General features: G+C 42.5%; 1 pseudogene; it reads right to left on the bottom strand.

Annotated features, from left to right (window-relative positions):
• Positions 1 to 3,796: 3,796 nt before the first annotated feature.
• On the bottom strand, positions 3,797 to 19,755 carry LOC124028778 (annotated as a pseudogene).
• Between the last annotated feature and the right edge of the window lie 4,469 nt (positions 19,756 to 24,224).

Here is a 24,224-nt window from a genome sequence, read left to right as displayed (position 1 = left end):
TTACTGTCTCTGTCCAATAAACTGGACAAATCCTTTACTGTCTCTGTCCCAATAAACTGGACAAATCCTTTACTGTCTCTGTCCACAACTGAACAAATTGTTTCCTGTCTCTCCGTCTCTGTCCCAATAAACTGGACAAATCCCACAACATCTTATATTGCCTGGGGTGGTCTAATCTACTGTCTCTCTTTCAGCACTCTCTCTACTACCTTCTACCTCTGTCTCTCTCTTTCTGAAAGGCCCCCATTACCTTTCTACCTGTCTCACTCTTTCAGCACTCTCTACTTCCTTCTCACTGTCTTCTTCAGCACTCTCTCTAATACCTTCTACCTCCGTCTCACTCTTCAGCACTCCTCTCTACTTCCTTCTCTACCTCTGTGTCTCTCTCTTTCAGCACTCTCTCTACTACCTTCTACCTCTGTCTCTCTCTTTTCAGCACTCCTCTACTTCCTTCTCTACCTCTGCCTCGCTCTAACCAATAAACACACAAAATACTTACATCATAGATTTAAAATAATCATCTCTTTCTTTTTTAAAGGGTTGTTTTACCGTAGGAGAGAGCTAGACAGTGGCTGTCTCCTATGGAGAGGTCCACCACCCTGGTCGCTGTCAACTCCTCAATCAGTTTGGTCTCAGTGCTGTGGCTTCAGAGGAACCACAGCCCAGGCAGGCTCCACAGCCTCAGGCATACACCTGAACACAGGAGAATACAGGACCAGTTACTGTGAACACAGGACCAGTTACTACAACACAGGACATAGAACCAGTCATTAGAACACAGGACATAGAACCAGTCATTAGAACACAGGATATAGAACCAGTCACTAGAACACAGGACATAGAACCAGTCACTAGAACCAGTCACTACAACACAGGACATAGAACCAGTCACTAGAACACAGAACCTGTCACTAGAACACATGACATAGAACCAGTCACTAGAACACAGGACATAGAACCAGTCACTAGAACACAGGACATAGAACCAGTCACTAGAACACAGGACATAGAACCTGTCACTAGAACACAGGACATAGAACCAGTCACTAGAACCAGTCACTAGAACACAGGACATAGAACCAGTCACTGAACAAAACCAGTCACTAGAACACAGGGCATAGAACCAGTCACTAGAACACAGGACATAGAACCAGTCACTAGAACCAGTCACTAGAACCAGTCACTAGAACACAGGACATAGAACCAGTCACTAGAACACAGGACATAGAACCAGTCACTAGAACCAGTCACTAGAACACAGGACATAGAACCAGTCACTAGAACACAGGACATAGAACCAGTCACTAGAACACAGGACATAGAACCAGTCACTAGAACACAGGGCATAGAACCAGTCACTAGAACACAGGACATAGAACCAGTCACTAGAACCAGTCAGGATTAAAGGGTTTGCATATTGAAAGTACAGGTCCGAGACCAGTCACTTCAGAACACTATGGTTGTTGCCATGTCAAAATACCTGGAACCAGGCCTAAAGACATCGCGACAGGAAGTTACTTGCAGACAGTATCGATAGAACCAATAGAGAAAGATGTTTCATAGCCTGTATAAATGTGAAGCAGTTGCTTGGCGTTTGCACTCATTGGTAGTGACAGGAAGACCACTGGCTGGCAGTGGGAGAACACGGAACAACATGGATTAATTATTACTTATTATTTTACCTTTATTTAACTAGGCAAGTCGGTTAAGAACACATTCTTATTTTCAATGACGGCCTAGGAACAGATACAGGTTAACAGATTTGTACTGTCAGCTCGGTTTGAAAGCAACCTTCCGGTTACTTGTCCAACGCTCTAACCACTAGGCTAACCTGCCGCCCTCCACTCTAACCACTATTATTGCCACCCTTCCACTCTAACCACTAGGCTACCCTGCCGCCCCCTCCACTCTAACCACTAGGCTACCCTGCCGCCCCTCCACTCTAACCACTAGGCTACCCTGCCACCCTCCACTCTAACCACTAGGCTACCCTGTCCGCCCTCGGGGTCTAACCACTAGGCTACCCTGCCGCCTCCACTCTAACGACTAGGCTACCCTGCCGCCCCTCCACTCTAACCACTAGGCTACCCCTGCCGCCCCTCCACTCTAACCACTAGGCTACCCTGCCGCCCCTCCACTCTAACCACTAGTCTACCCTGCCGCCCTCCACTCTAACCACTAGTCTACCCTGCCACCCTCCACTCTAACCACTAGGCTACCTTGCCGCCCTCCACTCTAACCACTAGTCTACCCTGCCACCCCTCCACTCTAACCACTAGGCTACCTGAACCGCCCCTCCACTCTAACCACTAGTCTACCCTGCCACCCCTCCACTCTAACCACTAGGCTACCCTGCAGCCCCTCCACTCTAACCACTAGGCTACCTCTGCTCAGGTTTGCTCATTTACATTTACATTTAAGTCATTTAGCAGACGCCTTATCCAGAGCGACTTACAAATTGGTGCATTCACCTTATGACATCCAGTGGAACAGCCACTTTACAATAGTGCATCTAAATCTTAAAGGGGGGTGAGAGGGAATACTTATCCTATCCTAGGTATTCCTTAAAGAGGTGGGGTTTGATCGGTGTCTCATCGATTAAACACTTGAAGTCATAACAGTTCTGTTAAAACTCATTTTAAAATCTGTTATGAACAGAGTGGACTAAGTTTTGTAGACATGACCCTTTGCAAAAAAAAATTTTTTTTTATTACTATGAAGGACTGAAAGGCAGGGAGGTGATCATTAAAGGTAAATAATTTATAATAATAATATATGCCATTTAGCAGACGATTTTATCCAAAGCGACTTACAGTCATGTGTGCATACATTCTACGTATGGATGGTCCCGGGATCGAACCCACTACCCGCTACAAGCGCCATGCTCTACCACCTGAGCTACAGAAGGACCACAATTATGCAGATGCATGCTAGAATGAGCCAATAGAATCTCCCTATCTCGTGATTGGCTCTGCCCACCTCCTTGCTTGTTCTGCCCACCATGACTTGTTTGTTCCCATTGGAAACGACAGACTGTGGTCTATCTTGGTTAAGTTGTAAAGATCTTTGTTAGTATTGTCAGTTGGACTAAAGGGAACTGTTTTGTGATGAAATACTCATTTTAACATCCTGGTTAACAGTAACACAATGAGCAACACAATGTGAATAACAGGAGTTTATGTCTCTTTCTTACTATGACCAGACACAGAGTACCAGAGATCATTGCTACAGGACATATAATATAGTGTTAAGTGAAAACAGCAACACTCCACACAACCAGGAGAGATTATATCAACAAAACAGTCTTGTGTTTATTCACAAATGAAATAATTCCTTGAATCGTTGACTAGCAGAATTTCAAGATCAAACCCAAGCCACAGCCAGTGTTTTTTATCCCCAAAGGCATCGTCTGTCGTTGTTGTTGTGACCCATCCCTGTGCAATACACTTCATTTAACTTGTAATCTAACCAGGATTCCATCCCTCCCTTGAAGTAAAAACAACAATTTTACAAGAGACAAGTGAAGTTATAGCATGTAAAGAGACATGAGGCCCAGGACATGTCAGTATAGAAATATAGCATGTAGAACACACAACCTGGCATGGACCGCTCTGACCAGGGACAGGTCAGGGACAGTGGACTGCTCTAGGCCCAGGGACAGGTCAGTTTAGAAATATAGCATGTAGAACACACAGCCTAGCATGGACCGCTCTGCCCAGGGACAGGTACAGATGTTCCAGATTCCTCCTCCCATTTTCTAAAGGGTAAAACAGTCAGTAAACAGTCAGTCTTTTACCTGTCCAGTGGAGGTCAGGGCCAGGGAGGACTGGCTTCCAGCACACACTTTCCTTATGAACATCCCCTGCAAGGCCTCCACTACTTTGGGTTTATAGACACGGTTTGTATCTCCATGCCCCAGTTTCCCTGCAGGATAGACAAATGACACATTTAGAGACATTTAGAGATACATTGCCAATCGTATCATTTATGTAAAAACCCATTATTCAATATGAAGATAGAATTACACAATAAACTATATTTATTGATTTATATATTGTCTTTTATATTTCCATATATGTGTTGACATTTAGAGATATAGTGATAGTTTCCACATAATGACGCTGATATAAAAACACCCGATGGGATTCCAGCCTTGCGTCCTGAGCCTTCACCCACCATTGTCTCCTCCGAAGGACCACACAGTGAGCCATCTTTTGACAAAGCTATGGTGTGAGAACTCCCACAAGACACCTCTCCTACGTTGCTGATGTCTTTGACCAGAGTAGGAATGTTTCTGCTGTTGCTGTCTCCGTGACCTGCACACCAAAACACAGAGAGGAGAGATATGGCAAGATACCAGACGGGAGAGAAATATATTATCAACCAGACAGTAGAGAAATATATTATCAACCAGACAGTAGAGAAATATATTATCAACCAGACAGTAGAGAAATATATTATCAACCAGACAGTGGAGAAATATATTATCAACCAGACAGTGGAGAAATATATTATCAACCAGACAGTGGAGAAATATATTATCAACCAGACAGTAGAGAAATATATTATCAACCAGACAGTAGAGAACTATATTATCAACCAGACAGTAGAGAAATATATTATCAACCAGACAGTAGAGAAATATATTATCAACCAGACAGTAGAGAAATATATTATCAACCAGACAGTAGAGAAATATATTATCAACCAGACAGTGGAGAAATATATTATCAACCAGACAGCGAAGAAATATATTATCAACCAGACAGCAGAGAAATATATTATCAACCAGACAGTAGAGAAATATATTATCAACCAGACAGTGGAGAAATATATTATCAACCAGACAGTGGAGAAATATATTATCAACCAGACAGTGGAGAAATATATTATCAACCAGACGGGAGAGAAATATATTATCAACCAGACAGTGGAGAAATATATTATCAACCAGACAGTGGAGAAATATATTATCAACCAGACAGTGGAGAAATATATTATCAACCAGACAGTAGAGAACTATATTATCAACCAGACAGTAGAGAACTATATTATCAACCAGACAGTAGAGAAATATATTATCAACCAGACAGTAGAGAAATATATTATCAACCAGACAGTAGAGAAATATATTATCAACCAGACAGCGGAGAAATATATTATCAACCAGACAGCGAAGAAATATATTATCAACCAGACAGCAGAGAAATATATTATCAACCAGACAGTAGAGAAATATATTATCAACCAGACAGTAGAGAAATATATTATCAACCAGACAGTGGAGAAATATATTATCAACCAGACAGTGGAGAAATATATTATCAACCAGACAGTGGAGAAATATATTATCAACCAGACAGTGGAGAAATATATTATCAACCAGACAGTAGAGAAATATATTATCAACCAGACAGTAGAGAACTATATTATCAACCAGACAGTAGAGAAATATATTATCAACCAGACAGTGGAGAAATATATTATCAACATATCAACCAGACAGCGGAGAAATATATTATCAACCAGACAGTGGAGAAATATATTATCAACATATCAACCAGACAGTAGAGAAATATATTATCAACCAGACAGTAGAGAAATATATTATCAACCAGACAGTAGAGAAATATATTATCAACCAGACAGTGGAGAAATATATTATCAACCAGACAGTAGAGAAATATATTATCAACCAGACAGTAGAGAAATATATTATCAACCAGACAGTGGAGAAATATATTATCAACATATCAACCAGACAGTAGAGAAATATATTATCAACCAGACAGTGGAGAAATATATTATCAACATATCAACCAGACAGCGGAGAAATATATTATCAACCAGACAGTAGAGAAATATATTATCAACCAGACAGTAGAGAAATATATTATCAACCAGACAGTGGAGAAATATATTATCAACCAGACAGTAGAGAAATATATTATCAACCAGACAGTAGAGAAATATATTATCAACCAGACAGTAGAGAAATATATTATCAACCAGACAGCGGAGAAATATATTATCAACCAGACAGCGAAGAAATATATTATCAACCAGACAGCAGAGAAATATATTATCAACCAGACAGTAGAGAAATATATTATCAACCAGACAGTAGAGAAATATATTATCAACCAGACAGTGGAGAAATATATTATCAACCAGACAGTGGAGAAATATATTATCAACCAGACAGTGGAGAAATATATTATCAACCAGACAGTAGAGAAATATATTATCAACCAGACAGTGGAGAAATATATTATCAACCAGACAGTAGAGAAATATATTATCAACCAGACAGTGGAGAAATATATTATCAACCAGACAGTAGAGAAATATATTATCAACCAGACAGTAGAGAAATATATTATCAACCAGACAGTGGAGAAATATATTATCAACATATCAACCAGACAGTAGAGAAATATATTATCAACCAGACAGCGGAGAAATATATTATCAACCAGACAGTGGAGAAATATATTATCAACCAGACAGCTGAGAAATATATTATCAACCAGACAGCTGAGAAATATATTATCAACCAGACAGTGGCGAAATATATTATCAACCAGACAGCGGAGAAATATATTATCTACCAGACAGTGGAGAAATATATTATCAACCAGACAGCGGAGAAATATATTATCAACATATCAACCAGACGGGGGAGAAATATATTATCAACCAGACAGTGGAGAAATATATTATCAACCAGACAGTGGAGAAATATATTATCAACCAGACAGCAGAGAAATATATTATCAACCAGACAGTGGAGAAATATATTATCAACCAGACAGTGGAGAAATATATTATCAACCAGACAGTGGAGAAATATATTATCAACCAGACAGTGGAGAAATATATTATCAACCAGACAGTGGAGAAATATATTATCAACCAGACAGTGGAGAAATATATTATCAACCAGACAGTAGAGATATATATTATCAACCAGACAGTGGAGAAATATATTATCAACCAGACAGACAATACTCAGTGTTAATAATGTTTAGTGTTAATAATGTTTAGTGTTAATAATGTTTAGTGTTAATAATGTTCAGTGTTAATAATGTTCAGTGTTAATAATGTTCAGTGTTAATAATGTTCAGTGGTAATAATGTTTAGTGTTAATAATGTTCAGTGTTAATAATGTTCAGTGTTAATAATACTCAGTGTTAATAATGTTCAGTGTTAATAATGTTCAGTGTTAATAATACTCAGTGTTAATAATGTTCAGTGTTAATAATGTTCAGTGTTAATAATACTCAGTGTTAATAATACTCAGTGTTAATAATACTCAGTGTTAATAATGTCAGGATGCTGATAGTGCTAACATTTACCTAATCTCCCGAAGTCTCCTTCACCCCACGTGTAGAGCTCTCCATCCTCACTGACCGCTGAACTGTGTCGGTAGCCCGCTGACACACACACCACCACCTGGCCCAACAACATTCGGCATTGAGACATGACACACTAAAACATACTCGCTTAGTGAAATTACACATTATTATACCATGGCATTGTTGAAAACCCGTTTCTGATTGGCTCGGAAGAGCTTTTCTAGAGCATGCATCATGTATCCTATAATGCCCGGGATAATTAAATGACTATAGTTCATTCTTAGATGTTTCAGCTGCTTTAGAAAGCAAAAGTGGAAATATTGGTAGTGTTGAATTAAGATTTTCATAATAGCAAACTACGACTGGTGGTTCGGTTAGCTAAGCCAAGCTAACCAGTCTGTTTGGTTACCGAGGCAACTACTGTAAACTTACCCCACTGTTTCAAGTGTATGATAAACACATTTCTACCTGGCAAATGTGTTCAATTATAGCCTTGGTATAAAAAGGATATAAAATCAACGAGGGCTCTATAATGTGTTCTCTGGAAGATAACGATCGTGGAAGTCGGTTCCCTCGTTAACGTGTCGTGGAAACACAACTTCCCAGTCCTAAGCCATAATATTATATTATATTATATTATATGTATTATTATATATTATTATTATATTATATATATATTATTATTATTATACTATATATTAGTATTATTATTATATTATATATATATTATTATTATATTATATATTAGTATTATTATTTATATATTATTATTATTATATATAATTATTATATTATTATTATTATATTATATATTATATTATTATTATTATAACATATATTATTATTATATTATTATTATCATATTATATATTATTATTATATTATTATTATATATTATTATTATATTATAATTATTATATTATATATTATTATTATTATATTATATATATGTTATTATTATTCTATCATATATTATTATTATATATATATATTATATTATTATTATTATAACATATATTATTATTATCATATTATATATTATTATTATATTATTATTATATATTATTATTATTATATTATATATTATTATTATATTATAATTATTATATTATATATTATTATTATTATATTATATATATATGTTATTATTATTCTATCATATATTATTATTATATTATATATTATTATTATATTATAATTATTATATTATATATTATTATTATTATATTATATATTATTATTATATTATAATTATTATATTATATATTATTATTATTATATTATATATTATTATTATATTATAATTATTATATTATATATTATTATTATTATATTATATATATATGTTATTATTATTCTATCATATATTATTATTATATTATATATTATTATTATTATTATTATTCTATCATATATTATTATTATTATTATATATTATTATTATTATATTATATATTATTATTATATATATTATTATATATTATTATTATTATAGAACACAGTCTCTGGTTGATTATCCCTTACATAATAACACTCAACACATCTCTATTGGTAAAGCACCATTTTGTTTTCGGTGAATTATCTCAAACAAGTCCTGACAAACAACACAGTGTGGTGGTCTAGGGGCTGTGGTGGTCTGTGGTGGTCTGGGGCTGTGGTGGTCTGGGGCTGTGGTGGTCTGTGGTGGTCTAGGGGCTGTGGTGATCTAGGGGCTGTGGTGGTCTGGGGGCTGTGGTGGTCTGGGGGCTGTGGTGGTCTGGGGCTGTGGTGGTCTAGGGTCTGTGGTGGTCTGGGGGCTGTGGTGGTCTGGGACTGTTGTGGTCTAGGGTCTGTGGTGGTCTGGGGCTGTTGTGGTCTAGGGGCTGTTGTGGTCTAGGGGCTGTGGTGGTCTGTGGTGGTCTAGGGGCTGTGGTGGTCTAGGGGCTGTGGTGGTCTGGGGGCTGTTGTGGTCTAGGGTCTGTTGTGGTCTAGGGTCTGTGGTGGTCTGTGGTGGTCTAGGGGCTGTGGTGGTCTGGGGCTGTGGTGGTCTGGGGGCTGTTGTGGTCTAGGGTCTGTGGTGGTCTGTGGTGGTCTATGGGGCTGTGGTGGTCTGGGGGCTGTGGTGGTCTGGGGGCTGTGGTGGTCTAGGGGCTGTGATGGTCTACGGGCTGTGGTGGTCTAGAGGCTGTGGTGGTCTGTGATGGGGGGCTGTGGTGGTCTGAGTCCTACCTTTCCCTGCAGAGGTCCCTGGATGAGTTTGGGGTACTTCTGTGTGGAGCTGTTCCCATGCCCCAACTTTCCGTAGTCCCCGCCTCCCCAACTGAACACCTCTCCTCCGTGGTGAAGGCCAGTGTGTGTCCGTCCGACCTCTTCGATGACGTCACCTTTTTGATGGCGCGGTGAGGTTCAAAGGTCAGCTTCTTGAGAGACGATTGGTTGTTGGAGTCTCCCAGACCCAATCTGCCGTAGCTGCCTTTACCACAGGCTCTGACAGAGCCGTCAGAAGAGATGACGAAGGTGCAATATTGGCCTGCCTCAATCTGACAGACAGACAAGCACAGGGTTTAGGATTCACACTTGTCAATGGGCATTTCCTAACCATCTGTGAAGATTTAGGATCCAGTCAGAGCCACTTATCTCTTTTAAACATAACTTTTATGAATCAGTGAATCACAGTTTTCCTTAACCCTGAGATAACAATGACTGCTATTATGGGAATCACAGTTTTCCTTAACCCTGAGATAACAATGACTGGCTATTATGGGAATCACAGTTTTCCTTAACCCTGCGATAACAATGACTGGGTTATTATGGGAATCACAGTTTTCCTTAACCCTGCATAACAATGACTGGGCTATTATGGGAATCACAGTTTTCCTTAACCCTGAGATAACAATGACTGTTATTATGGGAATCACAGTTTTCCTTAACCCTGAGATAACAATGACTGGGTTATTATGGGAATCACAGTTTTCCTTAACCCTGAGACAACAATGACTGGGTTATTATGGGAATCACAGTTTTCCTTAACCCTGAGATAACAATGACTGGGTTATTATGGGAATCACAGTTTCCCTTAACCCTGAGATAACAATGACTGGGTTATGGGAATCACCTAAGGCATATTTAAATGTTGATTAAGCAGCCTAACTTTGATTGAAATGTTCAGGGAATCACAGTTTTCCTTAACCATGGAACAATAACCACCAGAGCGTAACTTTTTCCCCAGGAATGTTTTACCTATAGTCTCCTTGGAGTGGGTGCAGGGTTCTGTTTATTTATTTTATTTTACCTTTATTTAACCAGGCAAGTCAGTTAAGAACAAAATCATCTTATTTTCAATGACGGCCTAGGAACAGTGGGGTTAATTGCCTGTTCAGGGGGCAGAACGACAGATTTGTACCTTGTCTGCTCGGGATTTGAACTTGCAACCTTCCGGTACTAGTTTCATTTTTAGGTAGCCATATTCCTTGGGCATTTTGTGGGTTATTGTCTATGTGTAGTTGTTGCCTGTCAGCACTTGCTTTTGTAGCTTCACGCCTCTTTGTTATTTTGTTAATAAGTGTCCTTCGCTTAATTAAAAGAAGAATGTCTTCTAATCACGCTGCGCCTTGTTCTCCTCGTATGAAGAACGTGACACCCGGAGCCTGTGAGCAATCATGTATATTAACCCTGGATTGCTGATACTATGTACTGGCCATTGAGGGGCTTTGAAACCACCGGTCGGCCATATTGGTTCTCCCCAGTAGGAGCAGTCCTCCATAGGAATGGATAGAACTCTACAGTAGTTCAATTAAATGTTTCAAAGAACAAAACGACATGTATTTAAGTATTTTTCTGTGACACCGGTCTCTGGTCGTTGTGTGCTTGTCACCAAACAGCACGTGACTGGGGACTACCTCTCCAAAAAAATCTATTTTTATTTTATTTAACATTTTATGTTTAGCTTTTATGTTAAAAGTATGCATCAGGGTGTCTGTAATGGAATAAATGTGTCAAAAATGAAATAAGACATTTATAAATGCATTTCTATAGCTTTTACAATCTTTACAACGGAGGAGAGTACCAAGATGGCTGCCCTGTGGCTTCAATATAGCACCCTGTCAGTCACCCAGGTTTATACACATCATTGCTTGTGAGTCACTCGCCAGGCAATCTAGTTGCAGTATGGAATTCACAGCTAAATGTTTTCCAGCCAGATATCTTATGATTATTAAGTTAACTGCCTGAAATGTGCTCAATGCTCTGTGCATTTGGTTTACACTTAGTAGCTCGTTAGCTATCTAGCTAAGTTTGTTAGTTTCTTCTAGAATTGCTTCTCTTGGTAACAGCAGAGAATCAAGAGGATCAAGAGATGACTTGGATGTTGATTATGGCAGCCCCCCCTCTGATTCAGAGGGTCTGGGTTAAATGCGTTAGACACATTTCAGTTGAATGTATTCAGTTGTACAAATGACCAGCTATCCCCCTTTCTGTCTAATATATGTTTTGTGCGTGCAGCAAACTGTGAGTACCATTTTTGAATCCTCTTATGAGCTAGGACATCTGTCCATGTCAAATACTGTATAAAATGTTCAAAATGCACTCGTTAGCATTTGGTTAGCATTCTCTATGGGATTTTAAATGTACTTGTTAGCATTGCTAACCTTTCGGATTACAGAAGCTCAGTGGGGTTTGAAAATTGTGCCCATTTTGTCGCTTCTTTAAGGTCTCCTCTCAGAACTAGGCTACACTAGCTAACTTCTCCAGAGACGTAATTCTTTAAGGTCTCCTCTCAGAACTAGGCTACACCAGCTAACTTCTCCAGAGACGTAATACTGAGGGGAATCAGCTTTCCTTATAAACCAGTGGTTGTCAAACCCCTCTGGGCCCCCCATGAGCCCTTCCATATATTTTAACTAATTTAGAGCTATCCCACCTGATTCAACTAATCATCTACTAATCATCAACTAATCATCAACTAATCATCATCTAATCATCAACTAATCATCATCTAATCATCATCTAATCATCAACTAATCATCATCTAATCATCAACTAATCATCTACTAATCATCATCTAATCATATACTAATCATATACTAATCATCAACTAATCATCAACTAATCATCAACTAATCATCAACTAATCATCAACTAATCATCAACGAATCATCATCTAATCATCTACTAATCATCTACTAATCATCAACTAATCATCTACTAATCATCAAGTCATTGATTAGATCAGGTGACCTAATTCAAGGACAAAACAAAATTGTGGAACGCCTGAGGTTCACCCGAGAAGAGCTTCGAGAACCACTGGCTTTAAAATAAAAGACAAACAGGAAATGACACACACACCTTTGGAGACCTGTGGTCTCTTACCGTCTGTGTGTCGGCGGCTGGGTGCCAACTTGGGCTGGAGGATCTTCTCCTGTGTTCCTCCACCAGCTGGTGGGAGCTGTTACTGCCCCAGACATTACACCTCACACGTCTCTGACAGCATGGGAGCCTCGCCGCTCTGAGGCTGTCTGGGCTGGCACAGGTACGGGGAGTAGTCTGGACGCCATCCTGCACACCTGGGAGGAAGTAGTGCTTTACTTGAGAAGGCTACCTACCTACATAAACCTTCGTAACCCATACATATCACATTCATAAAGCCGTATATAAAAGCTGTTCAGAAGACTTTTTTTAACGTAAAAATGACCTGTAAAAAAATATTTTACCTCTTCGAACAGACAGAGAGCTGCTTCATACAAAGAGCACAGCCCGTCTGATGTCCGAGTCGGTTCCCTCCACTGACTCCTGTCTGCTGACGAGCCCTGGTCAGGAGACATCAGAGACACAGTCAGCCACAGAGACATATAGGAGACACAGTCAGCCACAGAGACATATAGGAGACACAGTCAGACACAGAGACATGTAGGGAGACACAGTCAGCCACAGAGACATGTAGGGAGACACAGTCAGACACAGAGACATATAGGGAGACACAGTCAGACACAGAGACATATAGGGAGACACAGTCAGACACAGAGACATATAGGGAGACATCAGATACACAGTCAGCCACAGAGACATGTAGAGAGACACAGTCAGCCACAGAGACATATAGGGAGACACAGTCAGCCACAGAGACATATAGGGAGACACAGTCAGCCACAGAGACATATAGGGAGACACAGTCAGCCACAGAGACATGTAGAGAGACACAGTCAGCCACAGAGACATATAGGGAGACACAGTCAGCCACAGAGACATATAGGGAGACACAGTCAGCCACAGAGACATGTAGGGAGACACAGTCAGCCACAGAGACATGTAGGGAGACACAGTCAGCCACAGAGACATGTAGAGAGACACAGTCAGCCACAGAGACATATAGGGAGACATAGAGGGAGACATATAGGGAGACATAGAACTCAACTACCCGGTCGCACTCACAGGTAGTATCACATTTTCACTTCATTTCATTACAGTACAACGGTTTGATTTGTTTGATCGTAGCCTAGCTACTTAGCTAGCTACATAGCCGTCTTTGTATCAAAGATAATTGTGTAGTCTAGAGCGATTTTCTAGGTTCGCTAGCCATCTATTGTCGTTCTTTTAACGCAACGTAACGTAAACAACACTGCTAGCTAGCCTGCTAGCCCCCGAAGAGCAACACTGCAGAAACTATTACACTCAACGGAACGACTTGATTAGTGTAGTGTCAACAACACCCACTGCCAGCTGGCCCCTACTTCAGCAGTACTGTATCATTTTAATCATTTTAGTCAATAAGATTCTTGCTACGTAGCTTAACTTTCTGAACATTCGAGACGTGTAGTCCACTTGTCATTCAATCTCCTTTGCATTAGCGTAGCCTCTTCTGTAGCCTGTCAACTATGTGTCTGTTTATCCCTGTTCTCTCCTCTCTGCACAGACCATACAAACGCTCCTCACAAGGCGTGGCCGCGGCCACACCTACTCTGGTGGTCCCAGCGCGCACGACCCACATGGAGTTCCAGGTCTCCGGTAGCCTCTGGAACTGCCAATCTGCGGTCAACAAGGCAGAGTTCATCTCAGCCTATGCCTCCCCTCCAGTTCCTCGACTTCTTGGCACTGACGGAAACATGGATCACCACAGACAACACTGCTACTCCTACTGCTCTCTCTTCGTCCGCCCCGTGTTCTCGCACACCCGAGGCGTCTGGTCAGCGGGGTGGTGGCACCCGGGATCCTCATCTCTCCCAAGTGGTCATTCTCTCTTTCTCCCTTACCCATCTGTCTATCGCCTCCTTTGAATTCCATGCTGTCACAGTTACTAGCCCTTTCAAGCTTAACATCCTTATCATTTATCGCCCCTCCAGGTTCCCTCGGAGAGTTCATCAATGAGCTTGATGCCTTGATAAGCTCCTTTCCTGAGGACTGGCTCACCTCTCACAGTTCTGGCGACTTTAACCTCCCCACGTCTACCTTTGACTCTTTCCTCTCTGCCTCCTTCTTTCCTCCTCTCCTCTTTTGACCCTCACCCCTCTCACCTTCCCCCTACTCACAAGGCAGGCACACGCTCGACCTCATCTTTACTAGATGCTGTTCTTCCACTAACCTCATTGCAACTCCCTCCAAGTCTCCGACCACTGCCTTGTATCCTTTTCCCTCTCGCTCTCATCCAACACCTCCCACACTGCCCCTACTCGGATGGTATCGCGCCGTCCCAACCTTCGCTCTCTCTCCCCCGCTTCTCTCTCCTCTTCCATCCTATCATCTCTTCCCTCCGCTCAAACCTTCTCCCACCTATCTCCTGATTCTGCCTCCTCAACCCTCCTCTCCTCCCTCTCTGCATCCCTTGACTCTCTATGTCCCCTATCCTCCAGGCCGGCTCGGTCCTCCCCTCCCCGCTCCGTGGCTCGATGACTCATTGCGAGCTCACAGAACAGGGCTCCGGGCAGCCGAGCGGAAATGGAGGAAAACTCGCCTCCCTGCGGACCTGGCATCCTTTCACTCCCTCCTCTCTACATTTTCCTCCTCTGTCTCTGCTGCTAAAGCCACTTTCTACCACGCTAAATTCCAAGCATCTGCCTCTAACCCTAGGAAGCTCTTTGCCACCTTCTCCTCCCTCCTGAATCCTCCGCCCCCTCCCCCCCCCTCTCTGCAGATGACTTCGTCAACCATTTTGAAAGAAGGTCGACGACATCCGATCCTCGTTGCTAAGTCAAACGACACCGCTGGTTCTGCTCACACTGCCCTACCCTGTGCTCTGACCTCTTTCTCCCCTCTCTCCAGATGAAATCTCGCGTCTTGTGACGGCCGGCCGCCCAACAACCTGCCCGCTTGACCCTATCCCCTCCTCTCTTCTCCAGACCATTTCCGGAGACCTTCTCCCTTACCTCACCTCGCTCATCAACTCATCCCTGACCGTTGGCTCGTCCCTTCCGTCTTCAAGAGAGCGAGAGTTGCACCCCTTCTGAAAAAACCTACACTCGATCCCTCCGATGTCAACAATTACAGACCAGTATCCCTTCTTTCTTTTCTCTCCAAAACTCTTGAGCGTGCCGTCCATGGCCAACTCTCCCCGCTATCTCTCTCTGAATGACCTTCTTGATCCAAATCAGTCAGGTTTCAAGACTAGTCATTCAACTGAGACTGCTCTCCTCTGTATCACGGAGGCGCTCCGCACTGCTAAAGCTAACTCTCTCCTCTGCTCTCATCCTTCTAGATCTATCGGCTGCCTTCGATACTGTGAACCATCAGATCCTCTCTCCACCCTCTCCGAGTTGGGCATCTCCGGCGCGGCCCACGCTTGATTGCGTCCTACCTGACAGGTCGCTCCTACCAGGTGGCGTGAGAATCTGTCTCCTCACCACGCGCTCTCACCACTGGTGTCCCCCAGGGCTCTGTTCTTGGCCCTCTCTATTCTCGCTATACACCAAGACACTTGGCTCTGTCATAACCTCACATGGTCTCTCTTATCATTGCTATGCAGACGACACACAATTAATCTTCTCCTTTCCCCTTCTGATGACCAGGTGGCGAATCGCATCTCTGCATGTCTGGCAGACATATCAGTGTGGATGACGGATCACCACCTCAAGCTGAACCTCGGCAAGACGGAGCTGCTCTTCCTCCCGGGAAGGACTGCCCGTTCCATGATCTCGCCATCACGGTTGACAACTCCATTGTGTCCTCCTCCCAGAGCGCCAAGAACCTTGGCGTGATCCTGGACAACACCCTGTCGTTCTCAACTAACATCAAGGCGGTGGCCCGTTCCTGTAGGTTCATGCTCTACAACATCCGCAGAGTACGACCCTGCCTCACACAGGAAGCGGCGCAGGTCCTAATCCAGGCACTTGTCATCTCCCGTCTGATTACTGCAACTCGCTGTTGGCTGGGCTCCCTGCCTGTGCCATTAAACCCCTTCAACTCATCCAGAACGCGCAGCCCGCCTGGTGTTCAACCTTCCCAAGTTCTCTTCACGTCACCCCGCTCCTCCGTTTCTCTCCACTGGCTTCCAGTTGAAGCTCGCATCCGCTACCAAGACCATGGTGCTTGCCTACGGAGCTGTGAGGGGAACGGCACCTCAGTACCTCCAGGCTCTGATCAGGCCCTACACCCAAACAAGGGCACTGCGATTTCATCCACCTCTGGCCTGCTCGCCTCCCTACCACTGAGGAAGTACAGCTCCCGCCTCAGCCCAGTCAAACTGTTCGCTGCCCTGGCCCCCAATGGTGGAACAAACTCCCTCACGACGCCAGGACAGCGGAGTCAATCACCACCTTCCGGAGACACCTGAAACCCCACCTCTTTAAGGAATACCTAGGATAGGTTAAGTAATCCCTCTCACCCCACCCCCCTAAGTTTTAGATGCACTATTGTTAAGTGACTGTCCCACTGGATGTCATAAGGTGAATGCACCAATTTGTAAGTCGCTCTGGATAAGAGCGTCTGCTAAATGACTTAAATGTAATGTAAATGTACATATAGGGAGACACAGTCAGCCACAGAGACATATAGGGAGACACAGTCAGCCCCAGAGACATGTAGCCATGTTACACGGCATATGGAGAAACGGGACCGTACAGAAGGACTCGTAACATAATCAATCAAGAGGTAATGAGAATAAGAAGAAGAAGTAGCAGGAATACATTGCCACCTGGTAATACAAAGAGCACAATAGACCTACAGAATACAATGGAAGTACGCAACAAATCATGAACAATAAAGTGTGTCTAGGGAGTTTTTTCTCCTAGCCACTGTGCTTCTACATCTGCACTGCTTGCTGTTTGGGGGTTTTATGCTGGGTTTCTGTACAGCACTTTGAGATATCAGCTGATGTAAAAAGGGTTTTATGAATAGATTTGATTGGTTGTTTAAAGGACTCTTACCAGGGAACGTCTCATCTGCATGAGGATGTTCATGAAGCAGTCGTATCCAATCAGCCCTTCCTGGTTCAGCAGACACGCTTCATCGGGCCTCCTTCTCCATGGTGCTGACCACGGCGGACGCCACCAGAGCCATCTCCACCCACTCCAGAAGGTACCTCAGGGACCCCCTCTGGGCAGCCAGGCCCAGCAACAGCTCCGACGCCAGCCTCCGACCCAAGACGTCCGCCCCGGAGTTTGGCATGGTCACTCCCTTCAGGAAAGTGGTGACCTGGGTCAGGCAGTCCAGACCCATCGGGGGATCTTACTCTCGTTGGCCAGGGAAAGGGGCGGTAGGACGAGACCACGTCCATGGCCGTGTGGATGACGTCGTTACAGAGGTTGAGTCCTCCGGGGCCCGGCGGCGGGGCATCATCCAGCTCTGACGGAGCAGAGCGAACAGCAGACTGAGGCCCGTTCGGACCCCATCTCGATCAGAGCATCGGTGCTGACCGCGACCGCTCGCTGACAGAGTGCAGGTCGGACGACCCGGAGTTGTTGTCGGGCGAGTGCTGCTGCTGCTTGACTTTGCCCTTGTCGTGGTACTTGTTGGACAGAGCGAAGAAGATCCTCTGGAGGACCAGCAGGCGTTTGCGGAGAGCGGAGGCGAAGGGGAGAGTCGGAACACACCATCTTGGCCAACGCCATCTGGCTGTTGAGGAGGGCGTCTAGGTAGTGTTCCTGTTCATCGCTGGACAGGGACTCACGCTCAAAGTCTGGCAGCTGGGGTCCCTTCAGACACAACACCTGAGGACACAGCATTGATATTAGGCCTATGTAGTGTGTGTGTTGTGATGATGTGTTAGCTATGTGATGTTGTCACTGTGGGCCTCGTTAAACCTTTTATTCTGATCCCAGATCTGTTTGTGCTCAGGACCAAACAGATGTTGGTCATGACAGAGACTGACAAGGAGTTGGTATGATAGTATAAACAAACTGGCACGCAGGCTTAGCGATGACATATAGAGCTAATAATAATAATAATAATAATAATAATAATAGAGCTAATAATAATAATAATAATAATAATAATAGAGCTAATAATAATAATAATAATAAAAATAATAATAATAATAATAATAATAATAATAGAGCTAATAATAATAATAATAATAATAATAAAAATAATAGAGCTAATAATAATAATAATAATAATAATAATAATAATAATAATAATATTAATAATAGAACTAATAATAATAATAATAATAATAATAATAATAATAATAATAATAATATAACTAATAATAATAATAATAATAATAATAATAATAATAATAATAGAACTAATAATAATAATAGAACTAATAATAATAATAATAATAATAATAATAATAATAATAATAATAATATAACTAATAATAATAGAGCTAATAATAATAATAATAATTGAGCTAATAATAATAATAATAATAGAGCTAATAATAATAATAATAATAATAATAATAATAATAATATAACTAATAATAATAATAATAATAATAATAATAATAGAGCTAATAATAATAATAATAATAGAGCTAATAATAATAATAATAATAATAATAATAAAAAGAATAATAGAGATAATAATAATAATAATAATAATATAACTAATAATAATAATAATAATAATAATAATTGAGCTAATAATAATAATAATAATAGAGCTAATAATAATAATAATAATAATAATAATAATAATATAACTAATAATAATAATAATAATAATAATAATAATAATAATATTTTTAATTTAAAAAATAAAAATAAAACTACATTTCTGCGCAATGCAGACGATAAAGTATTGGCTGTGTCGCCATATGGCCTCTACACAGAGAAGCCGAGTTCCATTTGGCTTCACAGACATTAACTCAATCTCATTCTGCTCCACCCACCTGTTGGAAGGACGACCACCTCTTTGTTGGTGAGCAGCTTGGTAGAGCACGGACACGCCCTCCAGCGTGGAGATGGACTCCGCTGTCGTCCGTGATCCACGAGCCGTTCAGGTGCTCCAGCCATTTGAGCTTCACTGGAGGTATCATCAGGGCCATGATGTCACTCTGCTGCCATTAGTCCTGGGAGGACAGGGGACAGATATTAACGAGGGACAGGGGGACAGATATTAACGAGGACAGGGGGACAGATATTAACGAGGACAGGGGGACTGATATTAACGAGGACAGGGGGACAGATATTAACGAGGACAGGGGACAGATATTAACGAGGACAGGGGGACAGATATTAACGAGGACAGGAGGACAGATATTAACGAGGCCAGGGGACAGATATTAACGAGGCCAGGGGACAGATATTAACGAGGCCAGGGGGACAGATATTAACGAGGCCAGGGGGACAGATATTAACGAGGCCAGGGGACAGATATTAACGAGGCCAGGGGGACAGATATTAACGAGGCCAGACAGATATTAACGAGGCCAGGGGACAGATATTAACGAGGCCAGGGGGACAGATATTAACGAGGCCAGGGGGGACAGATATTAACGCCCAGGGGGACAGATATTAACGAGGCCAGGGGGACAGATATTGAGGGCCAGGGGGACAGAGATATTAACGAGGCCAGGGGACAGATATTAACGAGGACAGGGGGACAGATATTAACGAGGACAGGGGGACAGATATTAACGAGGACAGGGGGACAAATATTAACGAGGACAGGGGGACAGATATTAACGAGGACAGGGGGACAGATATTAACGAGGACAGGGGACAGATATTAACGAGGACAGGGGGACAGATATTAACGAGGACAGTGGGACAGATATTAACGAGGACAGGGGGACAGATATTAACGAGGACAGGGGTACAGATATTGACGAGGACAGGGGTACAGATATTAACGAGGACAGGGGGACAGATATTAACGAGGACAGGGGGACAGATATTAACGAGGACAGGGGGACAGATATTAACGAGGACAGGGGGACAGATATTAACGAGGACAGGGGGACAGATATTAACGAGGACAGGGGGACAGATATTAAGGGGGACAGATATTAACGAGGACAGGGGGACAGATATTAACGAGGACAGGGGGACAGATATTAACGAGGACAGGGGGACAGATATTAACGAGGACAGGGGACAGATATTAACGAGGACAGGGGGACAGATATTAACGAGGACAGGGGGACAGATATTAACAAGGCCGAACCATTAAGAAAGGGAAACAATCACAGGAACAACAATAAGCTATGACACAACCAGACAGTCAGAGGAGAGACATTAACATCAACCAGACAGACAGAGGAGAGACATTAACATCAACCAGACAGAGGAGAGACATTAACATCAACCAGACAGACAGAGGAGAGACATATTAACATCAACCAGACAGACAGAGGAGAGACATTAACATCAACCAGACAGACAGAGGAGAGACACATTAACATCAACCAGACAGACAGAGGAGAGACACATTAACATCAACCAGACAGACAGAGGAGAGACATTAACATCAACCAGACAGAGGAGAGACATATTAACATCAACCAGACAGAGGAGAGACATATTAACATCAACCAGACAGACAGAGGAGAGACATATTAACATCAACCAGACAGACAGAGGAGAGACATATTAACATCAACCAGACAGACAGAGGAGAGACATATTAACATCAACCAGACAGAGATATATTAACATCAACCAGACAGAGGAGAGACATGTTAACATCAACCAGACAGACAGAGGAGAGACATATTAACATCAACCAGACAGACAGAGATATATTAACATCAACCAGACAGAGGAGAGACATTAACATCAACCAGACAGACAGAGGAGAGACATATTAACATCAACCAGACAGACAGAGATATATTAACATCAACCAGACAGAGGAGAGACATTAACATCAACCAGACAGAGATATATTAACATCAACCAGACAGACAGAGGAGAGACATATTAACATCAACCAGACAGACAGAGGAGAGACATATTAACATCAACCAGACAGACAGAGGAGAGATATATTAACATCAACCAGACAGACAGAGGAGAGACATATTAACATCAACCAGACAGACAGAGGAGAGACATATTAACATCAACCAGACAGAGATATATTAACATCAACCAGACAGACAGAGATATATTAACATCAACCAGACAGAGGAGAGACATATTAACATCAACCAGACAGACAGAGGAGAGACATATTAACATCAACCAGACAGACAGAGATATATTAACATCAACCAGACAGACAGAGGAGAGATATATTAACATCAACCAGACAGACAGAGATATATTAACATCAACCAGACAGACAGAGGAGAGATATACCCTGTTTTGTGCAGCAACATGTGTTGTTACCATGTTGTTGTCATGTGGTGATGCTACCATGTTGTTGTCATGTTGTGTTGCTACCATGTTGTGGTGCTACCATGTTGTATTGCTAACATGCTGTGTTGTCATGTTGTGTTGCTACCATGTTGTTGTCATGTTGTGGTGCTACCATGTTGTGTTGCTAACATGCTGTGTTGTCATGTTGTGTTGCTACCATGTTGTTGTCATGTTGTGTTGCTACCATGTTGTTGTCATGTTGTGTTGCTACCATGTTGTTGTCATGTTGTGTTGCTACCATGTTGTTGTCATGTTGTGTTGCTACCATGTTGTGGTGCTACCATGTTGTGTTGCTACCATGTTGTGTTGCTACCATGTTGTGTTGCTACCATGTTGTGTTGCTACCATGTTGTGTTGCTACCATGTTGTGTTGCTACCATGTTGTGTTGCTACCATGTGGTTGTCATGTTGTGGTGCTACCATGTTGTGGTGCTACCATGTTGTGGTGGTACCATGTTGTGTTGCTACAATGTTGTTGTCATGTTGTGTTGCTACCATGTTGTTGTCATGTTGTGTTGCTACCATGTTGTTGTCATGTGTTGCTACCATGTTGTGGTGCTACCATGTTGTGTTGCTACCATGTTGTGTTGCTACCATGTTGTGTTGCTACCATGTTGTGTTGCTACCATGTTGTGGTGCTACCATGTTGTGTTGCTACCATGTTGTGTTGCTACCATGTTGTGTTGCTACCATGTGGTTGTCATGTTGTGGTGCTACCATGTTGTGTTGCTACCATGTTGTGTTGCTACCATGTTGTGTTGCTACCATGTTGTTTTCATGTTGTGTTGTCATGTGCTGCTGCCATGCTATGTTGTTGTCTTTAGGTCTCTCTTTATGCGGTGTTGTGTTGTCTCTCTTGTCGTGATGTGTGTTTTGTCCTATATATTTATTTTATTTATTTTAAATCCCAGCCCCCGTCCCTGCAGGAAGCCTTTTACCTTTTGGTAGGCCGTCATTGTAAATAAGAATTTGTTCTAAACTGACTTGCCAAGTTAAATAAAAAGGTGAAATATTTTTAGGAAAACCTAAAAATCTGCTCCAGAGCGCTCAGGACCTCAGACAGGGCCAAAGGTTCACCTTCTAACAGGACAACGACCCTAAGCACACAGCCAAGACATCGCAGGAGTGGCTTCAGGACAAGTCTCTGAATGTCCTGGAGTGGCCCTGCCAGAGTCCGGACTTGAACCCGATCGAACATCTCTGGAGAGACATGACAATAGCTGTGCAGCGACGCCCCCCATCCAGCCTGACAGAGCTTGAGAGGATCTGCAGAGAAGAATGGGAGAAACTCCCCAAATACAGGTGTGCCAAGCTTGTAGCGTCATACCCAAGAAGACTCAATGCTGTATTCGCTGCCAAAGGTGCTTCGTCAAAGTACTGAGTAAAGGGTCTGAATACTTTGTGGGCTATACTCGGCCTTGTCTCAGGATGGTAAGTTGGTGGTTGAAGATTTCCCTCTAGTGGTGTGGGGGCTGTGCTTTGGCAAAGTGGGTGGGGTTATATCCTTCCTGTTTGGCCCTGTCCGGGGGTGTCCTCGGATGGGGCCACAGTGTCTCCTGACCCCTCCTGTCTCAGCCTCCAGTATTTATGCTGCAGTAGTTTATGTGTCGGGGGGCTAGGGTCAGTTTGTTTATCTGGAGTACTTCTCCTGTCCTATTCGGTGTCCTGTGTAAATCTAAGTGTGCGTTCTCTAATTCTCTCCTTCTCTCTTTCTTTCTCTCTCTCGGAGGACCTGAGCCCTAGAACCATGCCCCAGGACTACCTGACATGATGACTCCTTGCCGTCCCCAGTCCACCTGGCCATGCTGCTGCTCCAGTTTCAACTGGCCTGGGCCCTAGACCATGTCCCAGACTACCTGACATGAGGACCTTGCTGTCCCCAGTCCACCTGGCCATGCTCCTGCTCCAGTTTCAACTGTTCTGCCTTACTATTATTCAACCATGCTGTCATTTATGAACATTTGAACATCTGGCCACGCTCTGTTATAATCTCCACCTGGCACAGCCAGAAGAGGACTGGCCACCCCACATATGCTCTCTAATTCCTCTTCTTTCTTTCTCTCTCTCGAGGACCTGAGCCCTAGGACCGTGCCTCAGGACTACCTGACATGATGGCTCTTGCTGTCCCCAGTCCATCTGACTGTGCTGCTGC

This window comes from Oncorhynchus gorbuscha, unplaced genomic scaffold (assembly GCF_021184085.1).
Source record: "Oncorhynchus gorbuscha isolate QuinsamMale2020 ecotype Even-year unplaced genomic scaffold, OgorEven_v1.0 Un_scaffold_4840, whole genome shotgun sequence".
NCBI classification, from domain to species: domain Eukaryota; kingdom Metazoa; phylum Chordata; class Actinopteri; order Salmoniformes; family Salmonidae; genus Oncorhynchus; species Oncorhynchus gorbuscha.
Note: the sequence above shows the minus strand (reverse complement) of the source record. Positions and strands in the feature narration are given on the sequence as shown.